The sequence below is a fragment of the Oryctolagus cuniculus genome, chromosome 10 (genome assembly GCF_051225735.1).
Source record: "Oryctolagus cuniculus isolate XC-2025 breed Fujian yellow rabbit chromosome 10, ASM5122573v1, whole genome shotgun sequence".
In the NCBI taxonomy this organism is placed as follows: Eukaryota; Metazoa; Chordata; class Mammalia; order Lagomorpha; family Leporidae; genus Oryctolagus; species Oryctolagus cuniculus.
In genome coordinates this window covers 14,252,353-14,260,000 of record NC_142876.1, presented here as the reverse complement: position 1 = coordinate 14,260,000, position 7,648 = coordinate 14,252,353, and positions in this window count along the sequence as shown.

The window sequence follows — 7,648 nt, the reverse complement described above, 5'->3', positions numbered from 1 at the left end:
TAATTGAGATTAGCTAAAATATTCCATCTTAATGAAGCAGTGCCGTGCATTTGTGGAAACACAGGAGTCAGTCTGTGAAGCTGCAGAGAAATGCTAACTTTTCCATAAGCAATTTCTACGTGGTTACTGCAAGTTTACCATTCAGAGGTCACTCTGTCTTTGTCATCTTCAGGTTCAGAACAATTATTTAAGGAGATGGTTTCTGTCTTGAAAGACAAGATGTAAACTACCACAGCATCTATTGAAAATTAATCAGGGAAGACAAAGGTAAATTGAATAACCTAGAGTTGTGATTAGTTTTTTCGATTAGAAGTTCACAGATTAGCTTTGCAGTCTCAGGTGTTGGATGAGAGTTTTATAGAATGAGAATGAGTTATAATACACTTGATGCAAGTGAAAATAAATATGAAAAATGGCGTGTCATGATGAACTTTAAAAAGTCATTGTATGCTTGCTATACTGAAAAAATAAAGCAGCACAATTAATTTAATAGATTGAATTTCTCACATATCCTAAGAAAAGGAAAAATCCAATACAGTATTACTTTTTTTTTAACTTGCATTGAAAGAGTGAAATTAAATTCAAATACAAATGAGCCCATGTGAAATGTTTGAATAGGAGAAACTGGAATTCCATTACAAAACCTTTTCAAGAATAGAGTAGGATGGTTATTTGTATTATCAAATTGTTGCTATTTTTATTGAAGTTGTGCAAAATTTCATGTAAACTATTTTTGAGGTTAAGAAATATCAGTGCTCTTTGTAGTTAATATTAGATAAATTGAAAAATGATGAACACTTACTACTCCATCATTTAGGACTTTGAAGCTACATGATTTTGTGAAGGCTCTGCTAAACTATCAAAATATAAGTAAAACAATATCTTTATACCTGTTTACCGAGTCTTCAAGCAGATTTAGATAACATATGAAATGTGAAACACTTAACAGCTACTTGCTCAAAATTTGTACATGAATTGCCCATGTCTTTAAGTTGATTCTAAAACTCCTGACAAGGCTTCCAGAAATTTACCAAACTGGACATGGACTCATTTCTTACCCCACAGTCTTCCCCTATTAACATGTTCCTACCATTCTAATTTTTTCTCATTTTAACCAATCTCATTATGTTTCCATGGAGACCTTGCCCACGCCCATTAAATTTTACACTTACTCCATTTTTGCTTCATGGTTCAAAGTATTCCACACCTAGCACACCCACCTCCACTGGCTGTTGCTAGATCTCTATTGTGACCCCAAACCTAATTCAGTATAAGCTATATCACACACCTCTTGTGTCTGCTCCGTTGCTGGTCTCCATAGCCAGAAAAAAGCAAATTTCCTACAACTACTCATCTTCATTGCTTGGCTTGACTTACAGGATATACTCACAAGGTTGTTATTTAATGGCTGAATAAAATATTAGACGTTTAGGTCACCAAGGAATGTGCGTTTGGAAAGGCCTATATGGTCTTCCTCAACTCAGAAGTCATGTGTCATCCCTCAAAGAGAGAATGCTGCCTTTGCTTAAGCAGTCCCAGCAATAGTCAGTAATTTGCAGTTGCTGGTTTCCTTTTGTTCTCCCTCGTATCCTGAGTTATGAACTATTATCTTTACACTTTCTAACTGTGTCCATTTTCAGGTTTCCTTTGTGAGTCATGACGCTCTCTCCTACTTGTATTTTCTGCTTCTCCTGTCCATAGACAATACAAAACCATGGTTTTTCCTTATATGAAAATTAACAATATTATCTCCTTGATATATTTAAAATATTTTGAAATACTAGACACTATTTTAGAGACCCTGTGATTTTCACATCACTGCATAGCTTTCAGCAAAGCCCTATACCTTATTGTCTCTACTATTGCTTAGTATTTTCCTTAGAGCAACTCCCCTTCTAAGCTTAAAGCCATTTATAAAGAAAACTTTCCACAATTACTGTATGTGAAAAAATATTTTCATTTATATTAACCAACTATAACTTGATGTTAACAGAAAAATCATTGAAAACTTGACAATAACATTAAATTCTAGCTGAGAAAATTTGTTGATGACACAAAAGGGGAGATTGCTCCTTATTAGAAAAAGTAGCAAATGCTACTGAAGTGTTAAAAGGCATGTTTCTGACAGAGTAGAATATTTACTCTGAGATAATTAAGAAAATTAAAAGAGAATTGAATAGGGAGCAGCTTTAGTAAGAGATTTAATATTATTTGGTATTCTGACATAACACTATGAATTAATTTGTCCTCTACATCTAGAGTTATTTTTATCACTTTTTCCATCTCAGCCTTTTCTGCCTCTTACCTGCATAGTGTGAAAGACCCTTGACAACTTAAATCTTTCCCAGTTATCCAGATTTAGCTGACTGGTGCCTGACATTCTAGTGCATTGCAATATTCTGAGTCTTTCTCTCTGTCTCTCTTTCTCTCTCTCTTTCATCTCATTTCACTTATTTTATAGGTAGAGTTACAGACAGTAAGAGGGAGAGACAGAGAGAGAGGTCTTCCTTCCATTGGTTCACCCCCCAAATGGCCGCAGCAGCCGGAGCTGTGCGGATCCGAAGCCAGGAGCCAGGAGCTTCTTCCTGGTCTCCCATGTGGGTGCAGGGCCCAATGATTTGGGCCATCTTCTACTACTTTCCCAGGCCATAGCAGAGAGCTCAATTGGAAGAGGAACAGCCTGGACTAGAACTGGTGCCCATATCGGATGCTGGTGCTACAGATGGAGGATTAACCTACTGCGCCACAGCGCCAGCCCCAACCAAATGTTTCTTATGCTTAGTGTTATTGACATTTTGTTTCAGATAATTGTTTGAGGAGATGTGTGTGTACACTGTAGATTATTTAGCATGATATGTGGCCTCTACCCACTAAATACCAATGATAATACCCGGTTGTTTGGAAAAGAACTAACCCCTGGCATTTTGTGAGGCAAAAAGACAAAGGCTTCTCATATTGAAAACCATCATTCTAAATAGAATGTAAAGTTTCCTCTGTGAAATCTCCCTACCCCCTTTCTTATTCTCTCCATACCCAAGTACCAGAATTCACTGGAGAAGAAATAAATAACTCCAAAGTCCTTATGGGTAACAAATAAATTATATTTGAAGGTAACACTCTTACAAAAATGAAACAAAATAGAGGAAAACACTCTAGTCTTTCTGATTTAGCATACAATGGTGAGGCTATTTTGATACCATAATCTGACAAGTACTACAACAAAAAGGAAAACTACCGACCAATATCACTCACACACATAGGTGCAAGACATTCTTAAAATTTTGTCAAGTGGAATACAACAACACAAAAGCTGAGATAAAACATTATGATCTGAATTTTATCCCAAAATGTGAGGTTGCACTAATAATTAAAATTCAACGTGTTGTATAATATTAACAAGATAAAACAATATAAAAGCCTTGTGATTTTATTTGTAGACATGGTAAAGATATTTGCCAAAATCCAAATAATTTCCCAAAGTCTCTCAACCAAGAAGGACTAGAGGAGAATTTCCTCAACCTGATAAAGTAACTTTATATATAAAGCTTTATTGTGTTTATTCCAGTATATTATATTAATATGCATTATATTTCATAGTATAGGCTATATTTTCTCCTATAATCAGGAAAATGACAAAGATCTTCACTCTCATTATTTCTGTTTAACATTATACAGGAGTTTCTGCCAATCCAACAATACGAAGTATTCATATTGGAAGGGAAGTAGCAAGTCTTTAATTATCGATGACTTCAACATCAATGAAGACAATGTAAAAGGATCTACAAAAATGCTGAGGGAATAACAAATGAATTTAACAATATTTCAGAATAAAAGATAACTATTTATAAAACATTGTTTATCTATATACAAGCAGAGATTAGTAAATATGCTTTCCATTGTTATAATGAAATACCTGAGACAGGCTAATTTATAAAGAAAAGAGGAACATTTAATTTTGGAGGTTGAAGTCCAAATAGCTTGCAGGGGCGGAGGGAGTGGTTATTATGATGAGCTCTTTGGCTGTACCACTTGATGGTACTTTGCCTTCTCTCTGCTGGAAGCCTGCTATACACGTGGCCTCATATGGCATTATGTGGCAAGGGACAGCAAGCGTGCACATAGATCAGTTTCTGTATCTTTGTATCTCCCTCTCGCTCTTTATAAATCCTCGATTCAGTCTTGGGGCCTTGCACAATTGGCTTTATCTAGCCCAATCACTACCTGGAGGACCCCACCTCTAAACATCATGTCCAAATCAAGTTTTCACTTAATGCCTGTGACATTTAACTCTGGAGATTAAGCTCCTGCATATGTTTGTGGAGACAAGCCATATGCAAACCATATCAGTAGACACAGAAATTTAAAGAAATAAGGACACTAATAATAGAATCAAAATATTGAAAATAGTTTGAAGTGCTGCTGTTATGGTAAAGAAGCAAAGCCTCATCCTGCAATACAAACATCCCACATGAGCATGGGGTCATGTCCTGGCTACTCCACTTCCAGTCCAGGTCCATGCTAATGGACTGGGAAATCACCAGCGTATGGTCCAAGTGTTTGGGCCCTTGTACCCGCTTGGGAGCCCTGGATGAAAATCTGGTGTCCTGGATTCCACTTGGCTCATTTCTGGACACTGTGGCCATTTGGGGAGTGAACCAGCTAATGGAAAATCTTTCCCTCTGTCTCTCCCTCTCTCTCTGTAACTCTTTCAAATAAATAAATAAACCTTTAAAAAAGAGAAAACACTTCAAGATTTCTTTTTAACTAAGGAAGTGTAGCATTTCTATCCTGAAAACTACAAAGTGTTTCTCAATGAAATTACAGAAGACCTAAATACATAGAGAGATATACCAAATTCATGGATCAAAATGTCATCAGAAATTCAATTTACTTTGGATAGGGAAGGATGAATAGGCAGACCACAGACAATTTTGGTGACAGTGAAACTACTTTGGACGGTAGATACTACACTGGTGGAGGCACATAATTATAAATGCACCCAAATCCATAGAATGAACACCATCTAGAGTGAGCCCTGATGTCAACTATTGACTTTGGAAAATAATGACATGCCAAATGCCATCATTTGAACCAAAATATCAGTCCGGTGGAGGATGCTGATAATCGGTGAGGCTTTGCTTGTGGCGTTCGGCAGATGTATAGGGAATTGCAGTGCTTTCTCAATTTTTCTATAAACCTAAAATTCTCCTAAAATTGAACATCCAAACAAAAAGGAAGAAAGAACTGTCATGCACACTATAAGGGAATTTATCAACAGTTTTTAATTCCTGTGGATTTTACAGAGAGAGATTATTGTAATCACTTGCAGTGAAAAATAAAGCTGAGAGATTATGTAAACTGCCAAGAATTACATAGCAAATCAATTGTAATTCTAGAATCAATCACATGCGTTCAGGTTTCAAAAGCCAAGATTTTATCCATGCAGATTCTCTTTCCCAGCTGAGCACCCTCTCCCTGGTTTCTTTTCCACTTCCCCAGCTTTTTCCGTTTTCTTTTCTGGAACCTCAGACATCATTGTTCAGAGACAAAACTGCTGTCATTGTTCTCAGTTCTAACTTGATCCACAAGATCTGTCAGATAAGAAAGCGATGTTTTACAAGTCTTATGGACGTTTGTTATGAGAAAGAGCTAACTGAATACTCATAAAGTCAAAAGATTATCACTGTCAAGACAGATGAATCACTTTGGATTACCATTACCCAAACAATTAGGTTTGTAAAAAGTTTCAAAATGTCAACTTCTGGTTAGAATAGAACATAAGTTTTAGTGACTAAAGGAAAAATTTAAAAGATGAAGAAATAAAGAGAAAAGTTGTCTAATTTTCCATTCTCCTCATTGGTATACAAAAAATGGTGCCCTTTGGTGAGCACAGTACACATGTCCATAATCTTTATCTGATCAATGTGACATATTTGTATGATTTTAAGGGATAACCTTTCAATACTGCAACACATATATACAGTATAAATTGATCAAATCAGATACTTTTTCCTCTCCATTCCCCTACCTTTTCTTTCTATTTGGAATCCACCAACTTCTCTCTTCCAGTTCTTTATACAGAATATAACACATTATTGTAAGCTATAGTCACCCTGTGCTGTGGACATGTTACTTTCATGTGTTTCATACCCCTTATCCAAACTCCTTCCACTTCACATCCTCCCATCCCTCACAGCCACTAGCAATCACTATTCCAAGTTCAATTAGGGTTTTTATGACATCTGTATACAGAAATAATTGAAGTGAAATCAATATATCAAAGAGATACTGGCACTCCCATGTTCACCGCAGCACTGTTCACAAAAACCAATATATGGAACCAATCTAGGTATTCACTGGTGGAAGAATGGATAAAGAAAATGTAGGATATGCATACAACTGAATATTATTTAGCCATAAAAAAGCACTTAATGCAGACATCTTCAGGAAAACGGATGTCCCTGAAGGTCATTACGTCAAGTGAAGTAAGTCAAACACAGACAGGCAAATTCAACTGCGTTACTTTTCTAGTGAATTTCAACTACCAAACAAAACAAAGCACAGACTGAGTTGATTACATGACAGAAATTTGTTGCCTCACAGTTCTGGAAGCTGGAACTCTGAGATCCAGCACTAGTAGCTTTAATTTTTACTGAGGTTGTGGGAGAAAGATCTCTTGACCTCTTTCAAGTCTGTCCCTTTAGTCTCTGAACACTCATCTTTTCTGATGTCTTCATATCATTTTCCCTGTGTGTATTACTGGGCGCAAATTTTTCTTCTTGCATGAACAACAGCCATATTGTAATACAGCTCTCCCTAATGACCTCGTTTTAACTTAATTACCTTAACAAAGACTATCTCCCAAAACTATCACATTATTATATACTGATAGGTTAAGACTATATCATAAAATATTAAGGGGAGAGGAGACCCAACTCAGCTCAGGACAGCTAGTTTTTTAAATACTGCAATAGTTGTAAAGTACCTTTGTTACCAGGCCATGGGTATTTGAGAACTAGCTATTTATAGAAGTTGTCCTGGAATTACAGACACAAAACTGGGAACACTGGGGTGAGTAGCATACTAATAATTTTCCATAAGAAGTTCCCTAATGGGAAATGTTGAGTGTACTCTCACATCAAACTCAACAGAAAAGCAATTGTGAAGGTGTCAAGTCAAAGCTTATGGGGGGGGGGAGGCTGTGGCTATGGTGTAGCGGGTGAAGACGCCAGCCACAGTGCTGGCATCCCATATAGGTGCTCAGCTATTCCGCTTCCGATGTGGCTCTGCTATGGCCTGGAAAAGCAGCAGAGGATGGCCCAAGTCCCTGGGCCCCTGCATCTGTGTGGGAGAACCAGAAGAAGCTCCTGGCTTCTGGCTTCAGATCAGACTACTCCGGCCATTGTGGCCATTTGGGGGAGAGATTCAGCGGATAGAAGACCTCCCTCTCTCTCTCTCTCTCTCTCTCTCTCTCTCTCTCTCCTCCCTCCCCACTCTGCCTCTGCCTCTGTCTTTCTGTAACTCTGCCTTAAATCTTCAAAAAAAATCTTATGGGGTTATGGTTTTTAAGACGTTTGAGGAGGTTTAGAGATCTAACAATCAGTGATTGTCATCCCATCCCATATCCTATAGAAAAGTGGACTACGAT